This window comes from Hyla sarda, unplaced genomic scaffold, assembly GCF_029499605.1.
Source record: "Hyla sarda isolate aHylSar1 unplaced genomic scaffold, aHylSar1.hap1 scaffold_107, whole genome shotgun sequence".
In the NCBI taxonomy this organism is placed as follows: Eukaryota; Metazoa; Chordata; class Amphibia; order Anura; family Hylidae; genus Hyla; species Hyla sarda.
In genome coordinates this window covers 288,683-310,906 of record NW_026607689.1, presented here as the reverse complement: position 1 = coordinate 310,906, position 22,224 = coordinate 288,683, and the positions used below count along the sequence as shown (strand labels likewise).

Below are 22,224 nucleotides of genomic sequence, written 5' to 3'. Positions count from 1 at the left end.
ACAGATTTTTCCTGTCTGAATTTGTCGCACAGAAAGTTGCAGGCCAAATATGTGTGACATTTCTGCGACTTTAGCTTCTAGAGCATTTTTACAACATTATACATAGGTGCTGAATACATAAAAAGCGACTGTTCAGCGACAGACAAGTCGCATCGGCTGAAAGTAGGCCAGAATGTCAGTCCATGTTGGAGCAGGTTTAGATACAGTCTAAAGTATAGATCTCAAAGTCTGTGCACAGAATTTAGCAAGGGCCTCGCACCTTCTGATGCATCAGGTAGGTGCACAATAGCATAGCCTAACCCTCTGTACTTTGGTCTATATTGATGCGGGACATAGACAGCCAGCTGATGACCAATCCATTAGTGCAATGGATGGCTGGAAGCATTTGTCTTTGCCTTTGCAATACCACAGAAGCAATGCATGGTCAATGTACAGCAATGACACACCTGTGTGAACAGCCAGGAGACCCCCCCCCCCCCCCCATGTTATGTTGCATAGTTACATAGTTAGTACGGTCGAAAAAAGACATATGTCCATCAAGTTCAACCAGGGAATTAAGGGGTAGGGGTGTGGCGCGATATTGGGGAAGGGATGAGATTTTATATTTCTTCATAAGCATTAATCTTATTTTGTCAATTAGGAACATTCAGCACCCACCCGCTATCAAGGCAGCTGCCTATCATGTCATGCCCTACCTGCACAGGTGTGCTGGCTACTCAAATGATCCAATTAAGGAGGCCATTTAGTCAGCAGCAGCAGAAGTCCTGTGCCTGGACGCTCCAACAGCGGCCAGACACAAGCAGAAGCAGAAGCAGCAGAAGCAGCAGCAGCACCACCTTTTGTTTTTTGGCTGCAGCAGCAGCAAGGCCCACAGGGCTGGCTAGCTGGCTAGCCAGCAAGCAGGTAGCAATGAAAGTAGGAATCTTTCTTTTTAACCCTGTAAGGGGGTGGTGCACTGTACCCGAAGATACTGCCATATCGGGTCAATGCATAGGGCGACGGAAGCAAGCTTCGAAATCGGCCCCCGTTCTCAAAAATCCATTTAATATATGGTCCCCAGATAGGGGACGTATCAGATATTAAACTGATAAGAACAGATTTTTTTTAACTTGGCTACCCCTGAGGGGTATCTTTTTATTTAGAATTCATAACATTTTACAAAGTGCATTACGATTTATAAATATAATTTTTTTTCAATAAAAACAAATTTTGATAATAAAATCACATATAACAATAAAAGTTCACATAAATACAATCATAATACACTTAAAATGGGCACTTGGTGGCTTTACAAAAGGGCGTTCCATTCATTAAAATACCATTTTCTAGCTAATAAAGGATAATATTTCTTGTCTAATAAAAAGTACTGGTACATATCACTAAAACAAAGAACTAAAACATCATTCACAGATAAAATCTCATGTTTAAAAAGTAAAATGTTTCTGGCATTCCATAGAGCTGCTTTAACACAGTTTATGATCTTCCATGCCATTGTCTCTTGAGTCCGTATTGGGCATTCCAGACATCCATAAAAAACAGCTGCAGAGTTTAAGTCCTTTATTTCTGTTATCTTCTTCACCAGAGGGAGTATTTTAGTCCATATCCTTTTTGCATAAAAACAAGTCCAGAAAAGGTGGTACACGGTCTCGGGTTCCTGGCAGCCCTCCCTCGGGCATACTGCAGTGTTGGCCATCCTTCTTCGGTGCTGGAATGCCCGGCATGGAAGACACTCGTGTATGCAGCTCCAGGCCAGATCTTTCTGTGAATTAAAAAGATAAATCATATTTGCCATCTTCCATATTTTCCTGCATTTCTCTTCATTAAAATTATTCACAGGGGCAATAAAACCACTTTCTTTAATATATTTTAACATTTTTTTGCTATTAGTTACTTCATTAATACTTTTTCCGTTAAAGTTGTACAAGTTGAAAATTTTCTCTAAAATCTTGTATTGTTGGGGAAGATTAAAAGCATAAGGACAGCTTAAAACAGTTTTAAACCACCCATTCCTCCTCATAAAAAAACCTGTATTAAAACGGATAAAATATGACCAGTAACTATCCTTAAAAAGTGTGCTAACACACATGCTAAAAAACTTGGTAAAAAGGAACGCCCTGATGTCGGGGAAGTCCTTTCCACCCATACCTTTTGGCATCATGACGATCTCTCTTCTCAATTTTTCACTCTTGGAGCTCCATAAAAAGGTAAAACATGCTTTAATAATTTTATTTAAAATCATTTCGGGGGGTGGAAAGACCATGCCAAGATACAATAAAATGGGTAAAATCACCATCTTTGTAACTAAAACCTTCCCCTCCATCGTTAGCTTTCTCATGTTCCACATACAAATTTTTGTGTTTATTTTTTGAGCCACCAAGTCCCAGCTATTAAAACCATTGTTTGACTCACTGAAGGAGACCCCTAAAATCTGCACAGACTCAGACACAGGAATGGGTAAATCCCTTAAAAACAGTCCTCCTATATTTAAAACACTGCTTTTATTAAAATTTACCTTAAAACCGGAGGCACAACAAAAAAATTCAACTTGCTTTAGGGCTTTTTGAAGCGATGGGGTGTCCCTTCCAAGCACTGCCACATCGTCCATGTACCCCACTACTTTAGCCTCTAGTCCCCCTCCTCCCGGCAGGGGGACCCCTCTTATTTGCTTATCTCTCCTCAAGGTGCATAGTAGAGGCTCAAGCGCACATATGAAAAGTAGTGGGGACAAAGGACACCCCTGCTTCACTCCGGAATTTAAAATCACATCCTGTGTCTTAAAACCGTTAACTAAAATCTTGCTTGTGCAGTTTTTATAAAAGGCCTTAAGAGACAATAAAAAGCCTTCAGGTATACCCATTTTCTCTAAAACCTTAAAAAGATAAAAATGTGACACTCTGTCAAAAGCCTTCTCGAAGTCTAAGGATAAAATGGCTAGTTTTCCGTTTCTAGACTTTGTGTCACTAATCACATCTTTTAAAAGGTTAAGATTTTCCCATATGCTCCTCCCAGGCACCCCACAGACCTGATTTGAATGGATTATTTTCTCTATTACACTTTTTAATCTATTTGCGCACAGTTTTGCCATCACTTTGTAGTCACAGTTGAGGAGGGTGATTGGTCTCCAGTTCTTTAGATCTGACCGGTCTCCCTTTTTGAACAGCAGGGAGACATCACCCTTCCTCCATGAACCTGGGAGGGCTTTTGTTTTAAATACTTCTGTAAAAAGGGAAAAAAGGTCATCTTTTAAAACACCATAAAAAATGACATAAAACTCAATGGGTATACCGTCAGGACCAGGCACCTTACCGGATTTAAAACTCCTGATCGTCTCTAAAACCTCCTGTTCCGAGATCTCCCTCTGTAAAAGAGACTGGGACACAGGGTCTAAAACATTGGTAATCTCCTTCAATGAGTCATTCATAAAATCAATATCAATATTTTTTGTATTAAAAAGATCCGCATAAAATGAATGTACCCTTTTTAAAATACCCTGTACATCTTTTTCTCCTTGTATATTATCAATTAAAACCTTTTTATCCGTTACTTTCTTAAAAAAGTACCTGGAGCAGGTCTCGTTCTCTTCAAGGTGCTTTATTTTGGATCTGAAAATTATCTCTTTTCCCTTCTGCTCCAGGCACTGTTTTATTTCTTTTTTTAAGTCAGTAATTTCTCTATAAACCTCTATACCATTGTCTCTGAATTTGTACAGGGTTTGCAGACGGGTATTTAGAAGGGAGTAAAACTCACGCTTCTCTTTAGCTCTAGAGATCCCTACTCTAATAAAAAACTCTTTTATTTTTATTTTCATTTTCTCCCACCATATACTGATGGGAGTGTTAGGATCTCTTACCCGTCTGCAGTCCTTGTAGAAGTTGATAAAATCGGATAAAACCTGCGGATCTTCTAAAAGGGATACATTCATCTTCCAGGCATTCCTCCCAGTCTTTTTTCTAAAATCACTCTTCACCTTAAAAGATAAAAGTTTGTGATCAGAAAAAACATTGGTTAAAACATCACACTTAAAAGGCAGTACTTGATAAGAACAGAAGATAAAATCGATCCTGGAGCTGCAGTTTGCGTTGCTCCAGGTCACACCGTCTCTTTCTGGTAAAATACTATTGCATTTCTTAAAAACATCAGTAAGTCTAAAATCAATAATCATATTTTTTAACATAGAAGATGTTTTATCATAGTTTCTACTTACTGAATTGGTAAAACGGTGCTCCCCCCTTAAAATACAATTAAAATCACCTGCTAAAATAAGAGGTTCAGAATCATTGATAAAAAGGGGTAAAATCTCTAACATCCGTGCTCTATCATTTTTATTGGGTGAACCATAAAAATTTAAAAACTGCCATTTAATACCATCAATAAAAGCTTTAACCAATAAAATTCTGCCTGGTAAAATCTCATGAATAAAATCAATAAAAGCATTTCCTTTAAAAAGTATGGCGACCCCTGCTGATCTGGATTCGTTAGATCCAGACCAGACTGATGGACCGTGTACCCAATCTTTTTTATACTTTTCATAATTTAAACTATGCGGGATGCCGCACTCCTGCAGGAAAACCACAGAAGCAGCAAAAATAGACAAGTAGTTAAAAAGGGCAACCCGTTTCGCTCGTGAACTTATACTTCTTACATTCATAGACAATCCGGACAACTCAGCCATTGGAGATGTAAAAAAAAGGGAGGCTCAGATAACAAACTAAAAACCAGATTGCGCACTGGAGCTCTCGTTACCCCCCACCTCTGACTCTACCGTACACATAGAGGAAGCCGGAGAGGAACCACCATCGCTCGAGCAGCCCCCCTCTTCCAAGACCACAGGTGTATAGACGGAGTACATTGGTAAGAACAGCTTCTGGGCTCCATTCTCTTTTTCGGCGTCCACCTCTTGCCCCTCCATAGGGGTCGGGTGCGTACTTAGGTCCGTTTCCGGGACCTCGGAGATGGTCACCCCTGAAACCTCCTCCTGGCTGGGAGGAGGAGGGGTATCCACCGCTGGGACCTGTGGAGGAGCTTCACTTGGAGCCCCCGTCACGACAGGAACTTCCATCTGCTCCTCCTGGACCACCTCCGAGTCCGGACGCCCTTTGGAGCCCCTTCGTCTTTTCACCTTTGCTACTCCGTCCGGGTTTTCACACTCAGGGGGACCCCGAGCAGGAGGACCTTCCGGGGTGGAATCGGGCACCTCTCGCTCTTCCACCTTCTCTGAGGTATCTGCCCGATCCCCTCTCGCATTTCTCTTCCCCGGCCTCCTCTCATTTGGGGTCCCCCTTTCCACCTGTGCCTCTTTCTCCTGGGGTTCTTTTGGGGGGGCCGTGGTCTCCATCTCACAGCTTACCTCTTCTTGTGGGGGGTGCTCCTCCTCTCTGGCTTTTCCCCAGGCTGGTCTCCGGACGTCTCTCTTGGGTTGCCCTTGCTGTTCTGTGGTTTTTTTTGGTCTGTGGGGACAGAAAGCATACACGTGACCAAAGTGACGGCAAAAATTACATCTCAAACCCTTATCACATTTTTCTGTTTCATGTTGCATGCTTCCACATTTCTTACAGGAACTTTCACAATTTTCCTTTATGTGCCCATAACGTTGGCACCTTCTGCAGAAGTTTGGCATTCCCGCAAAAAAGAGGTCGCCACACACATTGTTTAATTTAAAACGAGCAGGCGGTAATAGTATCCCCCCTGGGAGGGTGGGGTCTTTGTTGCACGTGACTTGATATCGCCATTTTGAGGTCCAGACACCACAGTCGTTCATGATTTTTCCTCTGAACTCCACCTTTTTAAAGTAGGCTGCCAGGAACCCATCGATCTCTCTCTGATTTACAAAAGGGGAGTACATCTTCACGACAATCAACTTGGTTTCATCTAGGACGTGCTCGACAATTTGGATACCCTTAAGCCTCGGATCATCCTGCTTTGGAATTTTCATTACTGCATCTAAGAATACGCCTTCCCCTATGAAAGTGCAGTCGTAGATCCTCCGCTTAGGGTAATCCTGGATGGCCAAAATCTCTCGCTTACGAACATTAAGAATCTTGTCGAGCACGTCCTCTATCACGAACCTCATGCCACGTGCATCCGCCGCATCACCTGTGAGAATGACCCGCACAGTGTGTTTAATCCGGGCATAAGCCGGTACCGAACCAGGATCTAGATCTTCATCCATGGTTCATTCGTGTTTTGGTCTGGTTCTCTCCGCTCCAACCAACCAGCCAATTCGCTCAAACCTCTCTCCACCCAAAGGCTTTGAGAGGCGATCGCAACCCGTTACCCTGGGACTAAGCCCTCTCCCCAATAGCAACAAGTGGGTGAAGCCCAGGCAATAAACCTGGGCGATCCCACAAGGCCGAGGAGAGGGGTACCCGAGTACCTTCTGACCAGATCTCCTGTATTACTACACTTGATCTTAGCCAAAAGGCCGAGAAGCGATAACCGTGAAAGGGGCGGGCCCAACAAGGTGCCCTTCATGGGCACTATCACTGCTTGCTGTCAGGGAGGCTGCCAGACAATTTTCCATGCACACTCTGGGCTGGGGGGCAGTCAACCACCAGTACACACAGCAGAACCTAAACCCATACCATTATTGCTAAGCAGCAAGACAGGGGCCCATTGCACTCCCACGGGGCCTTTTTAAATGCAATCCATAACCCGGATTTGCCAGGAACCCTTCTTACTCCTCCTACTTGCATGTGACACTGGGCTTAGGATCTGCATAGGAAACACACACACAAGCACACACCTACCTTTGTTGCCTGCAGATGCCTCCTTGGCTGTCCCCAAACGGTATCAAACCAACACCCACGGGAAGCTGTAAGCATAGAGGACATGCCTGCACCCCATTGGACTTACCTGTGTGGGTTAAACCCGGGTTATTTGACAACCTATGGCGGTGATGGTTCTGCTCAGGCAGAGCAGTGCTGATGCTCCTCATAAAGCTGTCGCTGCTGTGAAGGTTCTAGGTGACATCACAAATCCCTATGGTTACATACACAACAAAGCTGGGTTGTTGTTGTTTACACTCTGCAAGGCCTGTGGAAGTGAGTGACATCATAGCACTGTAGTTCTGAGGGTTCTAGATGGATGCAACAATCTCCTGTTGCTTCTATGAAGGCCATAATAGACGACATCACCAAACAGCTCCATAGTCACATACACAGCAAAGGAGAGATGTTGTTTACACCTAGTGATGTCAGTGGTATTGAGTGACATCACAGCACAGTGCTAAGGCTCCTGGGCCTGGACACAGCAGCGGCTGCAATATCTCAACGGAGAATACGTTTATATATATGTGTGTGTGTGCGCGTATATATATATATATATATATATATATATATATATATATATATATATATTTCTCCGCCGAAATCACTTTTAAACCCATTTCCACCTTTTTTTCCCTTCTCTTCCTCTTACTTTTTTTTCACGTTTTTTTACGTTTTTCTCCTTTTCGCCTCTTTTCTGGGCGTATTATTCTTCTTTTTCTTCTTTTTTTTCGTCTAATGCATACCCCATCAGTGCAGCAATGCTTATTCAATACCGCCAGCAGATGGAGACACTGGGGGATAATTTTCTAAGGATTTATACTGATTTTTCCTGTCTGAATTTGTCGCACAGAAAGCTGCAGGCCAAATATGTGTGACATTTCTGCGACTTTAGCTTCTAGAGCATTTTTACAACATTATACATAGGTGCTGAATACATAAAAAGCGACTGTTCAGCGACAGACAAGTCGCATCGGCTGAAAGTAGGCCAGAATGTCAGTCCATGTTGGAGCAGGTTTAGATACAGTCTAAAGTATAGATCTCAAAGTCTGTGCACAGAATTTAGCAAGGGCCTCGCACCTTCTGATGCATCAGGTAGGTGCCCAATAGCATAGCCTAACCCTCTGTACTTTGGTCTATATTGATGCGGGACATAGACAGCCAGCTGATGACCAATCCATTAGTGCAATGGATGGCTGGAAGCATTTGTCTTTGCCTTTGCAATACCACAGAAGCAATGCATGGTCAATGTACAGCAATGACACACCTGTGTGAACAGCCAGGAGACCCCCCCCCCCCCCATGTTATGTTACATAGTTACATAGTTAGTACGGTCGAAAAAAGACATATGTCCATCAAGTTCAACCAGGGAATTAAGGGGTAGGGGTGTGGCGCGATATTGGGGAAGGGATGAGATTTTATATTTCTTCATAAGCATTAATCTTATTTTGTCAATTAGGAACATTCAGCACCCACCCGCTATCAAGGCAGCTGCCTATCATGTCATGCCCTACCTGCACAGGTGTGCTGGCTACTCAAATGATCCAATTAAGGAGGCCATTTAGTCAGCAGCAGCAGAAGTCCTGTGCCTGGACGCTCCAACAGCGGCCAGACACAAGCAGAAGCAGAAGCAGCAGAAGCAGCAGCAGCACCACCTTTTGTTTTTTGGCTGCAGCAGCAGCAAGGCCCACAGGGCTGGCTAGCTGGCTAGCCAGCAAGCAGGTAGCAATGAAAGTAGGAATCTTTCTTTTTAACCCTGTAAGGGGGTGGTGCACTGTACCCGAAGATACTGCCATATCGGGTCAATGCATAGGGCGACGGAAGCAAGCTTCGAAATCGGCCCCCGTTCTCAAAAATCCATTTAATATATGGTCCCCAGATAGGGGACGTATCAGATATTAAACTGATAAGAACAGATTTTTTTTTTTTTTTTTTTTTTTTTATCTAAAGCCGAGGAACGTGCTTTCGATTCACCCAAAGTGCAAGAAAAAGTGCAAACGTGTTACACTAAAAAAACGTGCACAAAGGATGCGGTCTATCGCAAGCCCTTCTCCGATAGGAGAGAGGCCCCCCAACAAACCTTACCCTTCGCCTCCGGACCAAAAGGTACCTGCGAGGTTCCAGGTTCGATGTCCCTTTTCGCCGAAGCTACTAGGGGACCACAAATGCTCCCGGCATCCCCCTTGGCGTTGGCCAAGGTATCTGCCCGCAGAGCCGATTACGGTAGGTACCCTGCCAAAGCAGGAGTACCCGGGGTGTTTGCAGGGAGGTGCGGAACCTAATGGCCACACACACCTCCCCTAGACCGCCAGGAGGGACACCCAGAAGGGCTACCGCATCCTGACAAATCCTGTGAACACACAACACGCAAAAAGTGACACAGTGAGACAAAAAAGAAATAAATAAGTGAATGTGTGCAGATATACTGCCCGGACATCCGGCCGGATCTATAAAAATTTCTCTGATCCTAGCCAGAAGGCCGGGAATCAAGAGGTGAGTGCCACAAGGTGAAGAGATTATGGTGCCCGTGCTTCAACTCAGTGAGTCTATTCTCCCAGTGAGTTTCGGCACCTCGGGGTCACCACTCCCCGAGGCACAAAAGTACCTCGGCTCTAGACCCTCTCAGCCTCATGGCGAGACCCGGAGGGAACAGGTCACATCGGGGCAGCCGTCGAGCTGATTCCTCAGAACCAGCCCCGGAAAGCCCTGGTACGCCTGCATCCTCCATGCAGCACCCATCCCCACCAGCATGAAAACTGATAAGAACAGATACTACACTTGATCTTAGCCAAAAGGCCGAGAAGCGATAACCGTGAAAGGGGCGGGCCCAACAAGGTGCCCTTCATGGGCACTATCACTGCTTGCTGTCAGGGAGGCTGCCAGACAATTTTCCATGCACACTCTGGGCTGGGGGGCAGTCAACCACCAGTACACACAGCAGAACCTAAACCCATACCATTATTGCTAAGCAGCAAGACAGGGGCCCATTGCACTCCCACGGGGCCTTTTTAAATGCAATCCATAACCCGGATTTGCCAGGAACCCTTCTTACTCCTCCTACTTGCATGTGACACTGGGCTTAGGATCTGCATAGGAAACACACACACAAGCACACACCTACCTTTGTTGCCTGCAGATGCCTCCTTGGCTGTCCCCAAACGGTATCAAACCAACACCCACGGGAAGCTGTAAGCATAGAGGACATGCCTGCACCCCATTGGACTTACCTGTGTGGGTTAAACCCGGGTTATTTGACAACCTATGGCGGTGATGGTTCTGCTCAGGCAGAGCAGTGCTGATGCTCCTCATAAAGCTGTTGCTGCTGTGAAGGTTCTAGGTGACATCACAATTTCCTATGGTTACATACACAACAAAGCTGGGTTGTTGTTGTTTACACTCTGCAAGGCCTGTGGAAGTGAGTGACATCATAGCACTGTAGTTCTGAGGGTTCTAGATGGATGCAACAATCTCCTGTTGCTTCTATGAAGGCCATAATAGACGACATCACCAAACAGCTCCATAGTCACATACACAGCAAAGGAGAGATGTTGTTTACACCTAGTGATGTCAGTGGTATTGAGTGACATCACAGCACAGTGCTAAGGCTCCTGGGCCTGGACACAGCAGCGGCTGCAATATCTCAACGGAGAATACGTTTATATATATGTGTGTGTGTGCGCGTATATATATATATATATATATATATATATATATATATATATATATATATATATATTTCTCCGCCGAAATCACTTTTAAACCCATTTCCACCTTTTTTTCCCTTCTCTTCCTCTTACTTTTTTTTCACGTTTTTTTACGTTTTTCTCCTTTTCGCCTCTTTTCTGGGCGTATTATTCTTCTTTTTCTTCTTTTTTTTCGTCTAATGCATACCCCATCAGTGCAGCAATGCTTATTCAATACCGCCAGCAGATGGAGACACTGGGGGATAATTTTCTAAGGATTTATACTGATTTTTCCTGTCTGAATTTGTCGCACAGAAAGTTGCAGGCCAAATATGTGTGACATTTCTGCGACTTTAGCTTCTAGAGCATTTTTACAACATTATACATAGGTGCTGAATACATAAAAAGCGACTGTTCAGCGACAGACAAGTCGCATCGGCTGAAAGTAGGCCAGAATGTCAGTCCATGTTGGAGCAGGTTTAGATACAGTCTAAAGTATAGATCTCAAAGTCTGTGCACAGAATTTAGCAAGGGCCTCGCACCTTCTGATGCATCAGGTAGGTGCACAATAGCATAGCCTAACCCTCTGTACTTTGGTCTATATTGATGCGGGACATAGACAGCCAGCTGATGACCAATCCATTAGTGCAATGGATGGCTGGAAGCATTTGTCTTTGCCTTTGCAATACCACAGAAGCAATGCATGGTCAATGTACAGCAATGACACACCTGTGTGAACAGCCAGGAGAACCCCCCCCCCATGTTATGTTACATAGTTACATAGTTAGTACGGTCGAAAAAAGACATATGTCCATCAAGTTCAACCAGGGAATTAAGGGGTAGGGGTGTGGCGCGATATTGGGGAAGGGATGAGATTTTATATTTCTTCATAAGCATTAATCTTATTTTGTCAATTAGGAACATTCAGCACCCACCCGCTATCAAGGCAGCTGCCTATCATGTCATGCCCTACCTGCACAGGTGTGCTGGCTACTCAAATGATCCAATTAAGGAGGCCATTTAGTCAGCAGCAGCAGAAGTCCTGTGCCTGGACGCTCCAACAGCGGCCAGACACAAGCAGAAGCAGAAGCAGCAGCAGCACCACCTTTTGTTTTTTGGCTGCAGCAGCAGCAAGGCCCACAGGGCTGGCTAGCTGGCTAGCCAGCAAGCAGGTAGCAATGAAAGTAGGAATCTTTCTTTTTAACCCTGTAAGGGGGTGGTGCACTGTACCCGAAGATACTGCCATATCGGGTCAATGCATAGGGCGACGGAAGCAAGCTTCGAAATCGGCCCCCGTTCTCAAAAATCCATTTAATATATGGTCCCCAGATAGGGGACGTATCAGATATTAAACTGATAAGAACAGATACTACACTTGATCTTAGCCAAAAGGCCGAGAAGCGATAACCGTGAAAGGGGCGGGCCCAACAAGGTGCCCTTCATGGGCACTATCACTGCTTGCTGTCAGGGAGGCTGCCAGACAATTTTCCATGCACACTCTGGGCTGGGGGGCAGTCAACCACCAGTACACACAGCAGAACCTAAACCCATACCATTATTGCTAAGCAGCAAGACAGGGGCCCATTGCACTCCCACGGGGCCTTTTTAAATGCAATCCATAACCCGGATTTGCCAGGAACCCTTCTTACTCCTCCTACTTGCATGTGACACTGGGCTTAGGATCTGCATAGGAAACACACACACAAGCACACACCTACCTTTGTTGCCTGCAGATGCCTCCTTGGCTGTCCCCAAACGGTATCAAACCAACACCCACGGGAAGCTGTAAGCATAGAGGACATGCCTGCACCCCATTGGACTTACCTGTGTGGGTTAAACCCGGGTTATTTGACAACCTATGGCGGTGATGGTTCTGCTCAGGCAGAGCAGTGCTGATGCTCCTCATAAAGCTGTCGCTGCTGTGAAGGTTCTAGGTGACATCACAAATCCCTATGGTTACATACACAACAAAGCTGGGTTGTTGTTGTTTACACTCTGCAAGGCCTGTGGAAGTGAGTGACATCATAGCACTGTAGTTCTGAGGGTTCTAGATGGATGCAACAATCTCCTGTTGCTTCTATGAAGGCCATAATAGACGACATCACCAAACAGCTCCATAGTCACATACACAGCAAAGGAGAGATGTTGTTTACACCTAGTGATGTCAGTGGTATTGAGTGACATCACAGCACAGTGCTAAGGCTCCTGGGCCTGGACACAGCAGCGGCTGCAATATCTCAACGGAGAATACGTTTATATATATGTGTGTGTGTGCGCATATATATATATATATATATATATATATATATATATATATATATATATATATATATTTCTCCGCCGAAATCACTTTTAAACCCATTTCCACCTTTTTTTCCCTTCTCTTCCTCTTACTTTTTTTTCACGTTTTTTTACGTTTTTCTCCTTTTCGCCTCTTTTCTGGGCGCGTATTATTCTTCTTTTTCTTCTTTTTTTTCGTCTAATGCATACCCCATCAGTGCAGCAATGCTTATTCAATACCGCCAGCAGATGGAGACACTGGGGGATAATTTTCTAAGGATTTATACTGATTTTTCCTGTCTGAATTTGTCGCACAGAAAGTTGCAGGCCAAATATGTGTGACATTTCTGCGACTTTAGCTTCTAGAGCATTTTTACAACATTATACATAGGTGCTGAATACATAAAAAGCGACTGTTCAGCGACAGACAAGTCGCATCGGCTGAAAGTAGGCCAGAATGTCAGTCCATGTTGGAGCAGGTTTAGATACAGTCTAAAGTATAGATCTCAAAGTCTGTGCACAGAATTTAGCAAGGGCCTCGCACCTTCTGATGCATCAGGTAGGTGCACAATAGCATAGCCTAACCCTCTGTACTTTGGTCTATATTGATGCGGGACATAGACAGCCAGCTGATGACCAATCCATTAGTGCAATGGATGGCTGGAAGCATTTGTCTTTGCCTTTGCAATACCACAGAAGCAATGCATGGTCAATGTACAGCAATGACACACCTGTGTGAACAGCCAGGAGACCCCCCCCCCCCCCATGTTATGTTACATAGTTACATAGTTAGTACGGTCGAAAAAAGACATATGTCCATCAAGTTCAACCAGGGAATTAAGGGGTAGGGGTGTGGCGCGATATTGGGGAAGGGATGAGATTTTATATTTCTTCATAAGCATTAATCTTATTTTGTCAATTAGGAACATTCAGCACCCACCCGCTATCAAGGCAGCTGCCTATCATGTCATGCCCTACCTGCACAGGTGTGCTGGCTACTCAAATGATCCAATTAAGGAGGCCATTTAGTCAGCAGCAGCAGAAGTCCTGTGTCTGGACGCTCCAACAGCGGCCAGACACAAGCAGAAGCAGAAGCAGCAGAAGCAGCAGCAGCACCACCTTTTGTTTTTTGGCTGCAGCAGCAGCAGCAAGGCCCACAGGGCTGGCTAGCTGGCTAGCCAGCAAGCAGGTAGCAATGAAAGTAGGAATCTTTCTTTTTAACCCTGTAAGGGGGTGGTGCACTGTACCCGAAGATACTGCCATATCGGGTCAATGCATAGGGCGACGGAAGCAAGCTTCGAAATCGGCCCCCGTTCTCAAAAATCCATTTAATATATGGTCCCCAGATAGGGGACGTATCAGATATTAAACTGATAAGAACAGATACTACACTTGATCTTAGCCAAAAGGCCGAGAAGCGATAACCGTGAAAGGGGCGGGCCCAACAAGGTGCCCTTCATGGGCACTATCACTGCTTGCTGTCAGGGAGGCTGCCAGACAATTTTCCATGCACACTCTGGGCTGGGGGGCAGTCAACCACCAGTACACACAGCAGAACCTAAACCCATACCATTATTGCTAAGCAGCAAGACAGGGGCCCATTGCACTCCCACGGGGCCTTTTTAAATGCAATCCATAACCCGGATTTGCCAGGAACCCTTCTTACTCCTCCTACTTGCATGTGACACTGGGCTTAGGATCTGCATAGGAAACACACACACAAGCACACACCTACCTTTGTTGCCTGCAGATGCCTCCTTGGCTGTCCCCAAACGGTATCAAACCAACACCCACGGGAAGCTGTAAGCATAGAGGACATGCCTGCACCCCATTGGACTTACCTGTGTGGGTTAAACCCGGGTTATTTGACAACCTATGGCGGTGATGGTTCTGCTCAGGCAGAGCAGTGCTGATGCTCCTCATAAAGCTGTCGCTGCTGTGAAGGTTCTAGGTGACATCACAAATCCCTATGGTTACATACACAACAAAGCTGGGTTGTTGTTGTTTACACTCTGCAAGGCCTGTGGAAGTGAGTGACATCATAGCACTGTAGTTCTGAGGGTTCTAGATGGATGCAACAATCTCCTGTTGCTTCTATGAAGGCCATAATAGACGACATCACCAAACAGCTCCATAGTCACATACACAGCAAAGGAGAGATGTTGTTTACACCTAGTGATGTCAGTGGTATTGAGTGACATCACAGCACAGTGCTAAGGCTCCTGGGCCTGGACACAGCAGCGGCTGCAATATCTCAACGGAGAATACGTTTATATATATGTGTGTGTGTGCGCGTATATATATATATATATATATATATATATATATATATATATATATTTCTCCGCCGAAATCACTTTTAAACCCATTTCCACCTTTTTTTCCCTTCTCTTCCTCTTACTTTTTTTTCACGTTTTTTTACGTTTTTCTCCTTTTCGCCTCTTTTCTGGGCGTATTATTCTTCTTTTTCTTCTTTTTTTTCGTCTGATGCATACCCCATCAGTGCAGCAATGCTTATTCAATACCGCCAGCAGATGGAGACACTGGGGGATAATTTTCTAAGGATTTATACTGATTTTTCCTGTCTGAATTTGTCGCACAGAAAGTTGCAGGCCAAATATGTGTGACATTTCTGCGACTTTAGCTTCTAGAGCATTTTTACAACATTATACATAGGTGCTGAATACATAAAAAGCGACTGTTCAGCGACAGACAAGTCGCATCGGCTGAAAGTAGGCCAGAATGTCAGTCCATGTTGGAGCAGGTTTAGATACAGTCTAAAGTATAGATCTCAAAGTCTGTGCACAGAATTTAGCAAGGGCCTTGCACCTTCTGATGCATCAGGTAGGTGCACAATAGCATAGCCTAACCCTCTGTACTTTGGTCTATATTGATGCGGGACATAGACAGCCAGCTGATGACCAATCCATTAGTGCAATGGATGGCTGGAAGCATTTGTCTTTGCCTTTGCAATACCACAGAAGCAATGCATGGTCAATGTACAGCAATGACACACCTGTGTGAACAGCCAGGAGACCCCCCCCCCCCCCCCCCCCCCATGTTATGTTACATAGTTACATAGTTAGTACGGTCGAAAAAAGACATATGTCCATCAAGTTCAACCAGGGAATTAAGGGGTAGGGGTGTGGCGCGATATTGGGGAAGGGATGAGATTTTATATTTCTTCATAAGCATTAATCTTATTTTGTCAATTAGGAACATTCAGCACCCACCCGCTATCAAGGCAGCTGCCTATCATGTCATGCCCTACCTGCACAGGTGTGCTGGCTACTCAAATGATCCAATTAAGGAGGCCATTTAGTCAGCAGCAGCAGAAGTCCTGTGCCTGGACGCTCCAACAGCGGCCAGACACAAGCAGAAGCAGAAGCAGCAGAAGCAGCAGCAGCACCACCTTTTGTTTTTTGGCTGCAGCAGCAGCAAGGCCCACAGGGCTGGCTAGCTGGCTAGCCAGCAAGCAGGTAGCAATGAAAGTAGGAATCTTTCTTTTTAACCCTGTAAGGGGGTGGTGCACTGTACCCGAAGATACTGCTATATCGGGTCAATGCATAGGGCGACGGAAGCAAGCTTCGAAATCGGCCCCCGTTCTCAAAAATCCATTTAATATATGGTCCCCAGATAGGGGACGTATCAGATATTAAACTGATAAGAACAGATACTACACTTGATCTTAGCCAAAAGGCCGAGAAGCGATAACCGTGAAAGGGGCGGGCCCAACAAGGTGCCCTTCATGGGCACTATCACTGCTTGCTGTCAGGGAGGCTGCCAGACAATTTTCCATGCACACTCTGGGCTGGGGGGCAGTCAACCACCAGTACACACAGCAGAACCTAAACCCATACCATTATTGCTAAGCAGCAAGACAGGGGCCCATTGCACTCCCACGGGGCCTTTTTAAATGCAATCCATAACCCGGATTTGCCAGGAACCCTTCTTACTCCTCCTACTTGCATGTGACACTGGGCTTAGGATCTGCATAGGAAACACACACACAAGCACACACCTACCTTTGTTGCCTGCAGATGCCTCCTTGGCTGTCCCCAAACGGTATCAAACCAACACCCACGGGAAGCTGTAAGCATAGAGGACATGCCTGCACCCCATTGGACTTACCTGTGTGGGTTAAACCCGGGTTATTTGACAACCTATGGCGGTGATGGTTCTGCTCAGGCAGAGCAGTGCTGATGCTCCTCATAAAGCTGTCGCTGCTGTGAAGGTTCTAGGTGACATCACAAATCCCTATGGTTACATACACAACAAAGCTGGGTTGTTGTTGTTTACACTCTGCAAGGCCTGTGGAAGTGAGTGACATCATAGCACTGTAGTTCTGAGGGTTCTAGATGGATGCAACAATCTCCTGTTGCTTCTATGAAGGCCATAATAGACGACATCACCAAACAGCTCCATAGTCACATACACAGCAAAGGAGAGATGTTGTTTACACCTAGTGATGTCAGTGGTATTGAGTGACATCACAGCACAGTGCTAAGGCTCCTGGGCCTGGACACAGCAGCGGCTGCAATATCTCAACGGAGAATACGTTTATATATATGTGTGTGTGTGCGCGTATATATATATATATATATATATATATATATATATATATATATATATATTTCTCCGCCGAAATCACTTTTAAACCCATTTCCACCTTTTTTTCCCTTCTCTTCCTCTTACTTTTTTTTCACGTTTTTTTACGTTTTTCTCCTTTTCGCCTCTTTTCTGGGCGTATTATTCTTCTTTTTCTTCTTTTTTTTCGTCTAATGCATACCCCATCAGTGCAGCAATGCTTATTCAATACCGCCAGCAGATGGAGACACTGGGGGATAATTTTCTAAGGATTTATACTGATTTTTCCTGTCTGAATTTGTCGCACAGAAAGTTGCAGGCCAAATATGTGTGACATTTCTGCGACTTTAGCTTCTAGAGCATTTTTACAACATTATACATAGGTGCTGAATACATAAAAAGCGACTGTTCAGCGACAGACAAGTCGCATCGGCTGAAAGTAGGCCAGAATGTCAGTCCATGTTGGAGCAGGTTTAGATACAGTCTAAAGTATAGATCTCAAAGTCTGTGCACAGAATTTAGCAAGGGCCTCGCACCTTCTGATGCATCAGGTAGGTGCACAATAGCATAGCCTAACCCTCTGTACTTTGGTCTATATTGATGCGGGACATAGACAGCCAGCTGATGACCAATCCATTAGTGCAATGGATGGCTGGAAGCATTTGTCTTTGCCTTTGCAATACCACAGAAGCAATGCATGGTCAATGTACAGCAATGACACACCTGTGTGAACAGCCAGGAGACCCCCCCCCCCCCCATGTTATGTTACATAGTTACATAGTTAGTACAGTCGAAAAAAGACATATGTCCATCAAGTTCAACCAGGGAATTAAGGGGTAGGGGTGTGGCGCGATATTGGGGAAGGGATGAGATTTTATATTTCTTCATAAGCATTAATCTTATTTTGTCAATTAGGAACATTCAGCACCCACCCGCTATCAAGGCAGCTGCCTATCATGTCATGCCCTACCTGCACAGGTGTGCTGGCTACTCAAATGATCCAATTAAGGAGGCCATTTAGTCAGCAGCAGCAGAAGTCCTGTGCCTGGACGCTCCAACAGCGGCCAGACACAAGCAGAAGCAGAAGCAGCAGAAGCAGCAGCAGCACCACCTTTTGTTTTTTGGCTGCAGCAGCAGCAAGGCCCACAGGGCTGGCTAGCTGGCTAGCCAGCAAGCAGGTAGCAATGAAAGTAGGAATCTTTCTTTTTAACCCTGTAAGGGGGTGGTGCACTGTACCCGAAGATACTGCCATATCGGGTCAATGCATAGGGCGACGGAAGCAAGCTTCGAAATCGGCCCCCGTTCTCAAAAATCCATTTAATATATGGTCCCCAGATAGGGGACGTATCAGATATTAAACTGATAAGAACAGATACTACACTTGATCTTAGCCAAAAGGCCGAGAAGCGATAACCGTGAAAGGGGCGGGCCCAACAAGGTGCCCTTCATGGGCACTATCACTGCTTGCTGTCAGGGAGGCTGCCAGACAATTTTCCATGCACACTCTGGGCTGGGGGGCAGTCAACCACCAGTACACACAGCAGAACCTAAACCCATACCATTATTGCTAAGCAGCAAGACAGGGGCCCATTGCACTCCCACGGGGCCTTTTTAAATGCAATCCATAACCCGGATTTGCCAGGAACCCTTCTTACTCCTCCTACTTGCATGTGACACTGGGCTTAGGATCTGCATAGGAAACACACACACAAGCACACACCTACCTTTGTTGCCTGCAGATGCCTCCTTGGCTGTCCCCAAACGGTATCAAACCAACACCCACGGGAAGCTGTAAGCATAGAGGACATGCCTGCACCCCATTGGACTTACCTGTGTGGGTTAAACCCGGGTTATTTGACAACCTATGGCGGTGATGGTTCTGCTCAGGCAGAGCAGTGCTGATGCTCCTCATAAAGCTGTCGCTGCTGTGAAGGTTCTAGGTGACATCACAAATCCCTATGGTTACATACACAACAAAGCTGGGTTGTTGTTGTTTACACTCTGCAAGGCCTGTGGAAGTGAGTGACATCATAGCACTGTAGTTCTGAGGGTTCTAGATGGATGCAACAATCTCCTGTTGCTTCTATGAAGGCCATAATAGACGACATCACCAAACAGCTCCATAGTCACATACACAGCAAAGGAGAGATGTTGTTTACACCTAGTGATGTCAGTGGTATTGAGTGACATCACAGCACAGTGCTAAGGCTCCTGGGCCTGGACACAGCAGCGGCTGCAATATCTCAACGGAGAATACGTTTATATATATGTGTGTGTGTGCGCGTATATATATATATATATATATATATATATATATATATATATATTTCTCCGCCAAAATCACTTTTAAACCCATTTCCACCTTTTTTTCCCTTCTCTTCCTCTTACTTTTTTTTCAAGTTTTTTTACGTTTTTCTCCTTTTCGCCTCTTTTCTGGGCGTATTATTCTTCTTTTTCTTCTTTTTTTTCGTCTAATGCATACCCCATCAGTGCAGCAATGCTTATTCAATACCGCCAGCAGATGGAGACACTGGGGGATAATTTTCTAAGGATTTATACTGATTTTTCCTGTCTGAATTTGTCGCACAGAAAGTTGCAGGCCAAATATGTGTGACATTTCTGCGACTTTAGCTTCTAGAGCATTTTTACAACATTATACATAGGTGCTGAATACATAAAAAGCGACTGTTCAGCGACAGACAAGTCGCATCGGCTGAAAGTAGGCCAGAATGTCAGTCCATGTTGGAGCAGGTTTAGATACAGTCTAAAGTATAGATCTCAAAGTCTGTGCACAGAATTTAGCAAGGGCCTCGCACCTTCTGATGCATCAGGTAGGTGCACAATAGCATAGCCTAACCCTCTGTACTTTGGTCTATATTGATGCGGGACATAGACAGCCAGCTGATGACCAATCCATTAGTGCAATGGATGGCTGGAAGCATTTGTCTTTGCCTTTGCAATACCACAGAAGCAATGCATGGTCAATGTACAGCAATGACACACCTGTGTGAACAGCCAGGAGACCCCCCCCCCCCCCCCCCCCATGTTATGTTACATAGTTACATAGTTAGTACGGTCGAAAAAAGACATATGTCCATCAAGTTCAACCAGGGAATTAAGGGGTAGGGGTGTGGCGCGATATTGGGGAAGCGATGAGATTTTATATTTCTTCATAAGCATTAATCTTATTTTGTCAATTAGGAACATTCAGCACCCACCCGCTATCAAGGCAGCTGCCTATCATGTCATGCCCTACCTGCACAGGTGTGCTGGCTACTCAAATGATCCAATTAAGGAGGCCATTTAGTCAGCAGCAGCAGAAGTCCTGTGCCTGGACGCTCCAACAGCGGCCAGACACAAGCAGAAGCAGAAGCAGCAGAAGCAGCAGCAGCACCACCTTTTGTTTTTTGGCTGCAGCAGCAGCAAGGCCCACAGGGCTGGCTAGCTGGCTAGCCAGCAAGCAAGCAGGTAGCAATGAAAGTAGGAATCTTTCTTTTTAACCCTGTAAGGGGGTGGTGCACTGTACCCGAAGATACTGTCATATCGGGTCAATGCATAGGGCGACGGAAGCAAGCTTCGAAATCGGCCCCCGTTCTCAAAAATCCATTTAATATATGGTCCCCAGATAGGGGACGTATCAGATATTAAACTGATAAGAACAGATACTACACTTGATCTTAGCCAAAAGGCCGAGAAGCGATAACCGTGAAAGGGGCGGGCCCAACAAGGTGCCCTTCATGGGCACTATCACTGCTTGCTGTCAGGGAGGCTGCCAGACAATTTTCCATGCACACTCTGGGCTGGGGGGCAGTCAACCACCAGTACACACAGCAGAACCTAAACCCATACCATTATTGCTAAGCAGCAAGACAGGGGCCCATTGCACTCCCACGGGGCCTTTTTAAATGCAATCCATAACCCGGATTTGCCAGGAACCCTTCTTACTCCTCCTACTTGCATGTGACACTGGGCTTAGGATCTGCATAGGAAACACACACACAAGCACACACCTACCTTTGTTGCCTGCAGATGCCTCCTTGGCTGTCCCCAAACGGTATCAAACCAACACCCACGGGAAGCTGTAAGCATAGAGGACATGCCTGCACCCCATTGGACTTACCTGTGTGGGTTAAACCCGGGTTATTTGACAACCTATGGCGGTGATGGTTCTGCTCAGGCAGAGCAGTGCTGATGCTCCTCATAAAGCTGTCGCTGCTGTGAAGGTTCTAGGTGACATCACAAATCCCTATGGTTACATACACAACAAAGCTGGGTTGTTGTTGTTTACACTCTGCAAGGCCTGTGGAAGTGAGTGACATCATAGCACTGTAGTTCTGAGGGTTCTAGATGGATGCAACAATCTCCTGTTGCTTCTATGAAGGCCATAATAGACGACATCACCAAACAGCTCCATAGTCACATACACAGCAAAGGAGAGATGTTGTTTACACCTAGTGATGTCAGTGGTATTGAGTGACATCACAGCACAGTGCTAAGGCTCCTGGGCCTGGACACAGCAGCGGCTGCAATATCTCAACGGAGAATACGTTTATATATATGTGTGTGTGTGCGCGTATATATATATATATATATATATATATATATATATATATATTTCTCCGCCGAAATCACTTTTAAACCCATTTCCACCTTTTTTTCCCTTCTCTTCCTCTTACTTTTTTTTCACGTTTTTTTACGTTTTTCTCCTTTTCGCCTCTTTTCTGGGCGTATTATTCTTCTTTTTCTTCTTTTTTTTCGTCTAATGCATACCCCATCAGTGCAGCAATGCTTATTCAATACCGCCAGCAGATGGAGACACTGGGGGATAATTTTCTAAGGATTTATACTGATTTTTCCTGTCTGAATTTGTCGCACAGAAAGTTGCAGGCCAAATATGTGTGACATTTCTG

At 45.2% G+C, this 22,224-nt stretch overlaps 7 non-coding genes and 2 pseudogenes across 7 annotated transcripts; all 9 read right to left on the bottom strand.

The window, feature by feature from the left end:
- Nucleotides 1-945: 945 nt before the first annotated feature.
- Nucleotides 946-1,130, bottom strand: LOC130300103 (U2 spliceosomal RNA). Its single transcript, XR_008851116.1, has one exon. It is a non-coding gene; the product is annotated as a U2 spliceosomal RNA (small nuclear RNA).
- Nucleotides 1,131-6,300: 5,170 nt separating this feature from the next.
- On the bottom strand, nt 6,301-6,433 carry LOC130300149 (U2 spliceosomal RNA; annotated as a pseudogene).
- Nucleotides 6,434-8,528: 2,095 nt separating this feature from the next.
- LOC130300119 (U2 spliceosomal RNA) lies at nt 8,529-8,719 on the bottom strand. The gene has a single exon (XR_008851130.1). It is a non-coding gene; the product is annotated as a U2 spliceosomal RNA (small nuclear RNA).
- A 693-nt stretch (nt 8,720-9,412) lies between these two features.
- LOC130300141 (U2 spliceosomal RNA) lies at nt 9,413-9,572 on the bottom strand (annotated as a pseudogene).
- Nucleotides 9,573-11,661: 2,089 nt separating this feature from the next.
- Nucleotides 11,662-11,852, bottom strand: LOC130299976 (U2 spliceosomal RNA). Its single transcript, XR_008850996.1, has one exon. It is a non-coding gene; the product is annotated as a U2 spliceosomal RNA (small nuclear RNA).
- Nucleotides 11,853-13,958: 2,106 nt separating this feature from the next.
- LOC130299975 (U2 spliceosomal RNA) lies at nt 13,959-14,149 on the bottom strand. Its single transcript, XR_008850995.1, has one exon. It is a non-coding gene; the product is annotated as a U2 spliceosomal RNA (small nuclear RNA).
- Nucleotides 14,150-16,248: 2,099 nt separating this feature from the next.
- LOC130300053 (U2 spliceosomal RNA) lies at nt 16,249-16,439 on the bottom strand. The gene has a single exon (XR_008851068.1). It is a non-coding gene; the product is annotated as a U2 spliceosomal RNA (small nuclear RNA).
- A 2,095-nt stretch (nt 16,440-18,534) lies between these two features.
- LOC130299974 (U2 spliceosomal RNA) lies at nt 18,535-18,725 on the bottom strand. Its single transcript, XR_008850994.1, has one exon. It is a non-coding gene; the product is annotated as a U2 spliceosomal RNA (small nuclear RNA).
- Nucleotides 18,726-20,824: 2,099 nt separating this feature from the next.
- On the bottom strand, nt 20,825-21,015 carry LOC130300068 (U2 spliceosomal RNA). The gene has a single exon (XR_008851083.1). It is a non-coding gene; the product is annotated as a U2 spliceosomal RNA (small nuclear RNA).
- Between the last annotated feature and the right edge of the window lie 1,209 nt (nt 21,016-22,224).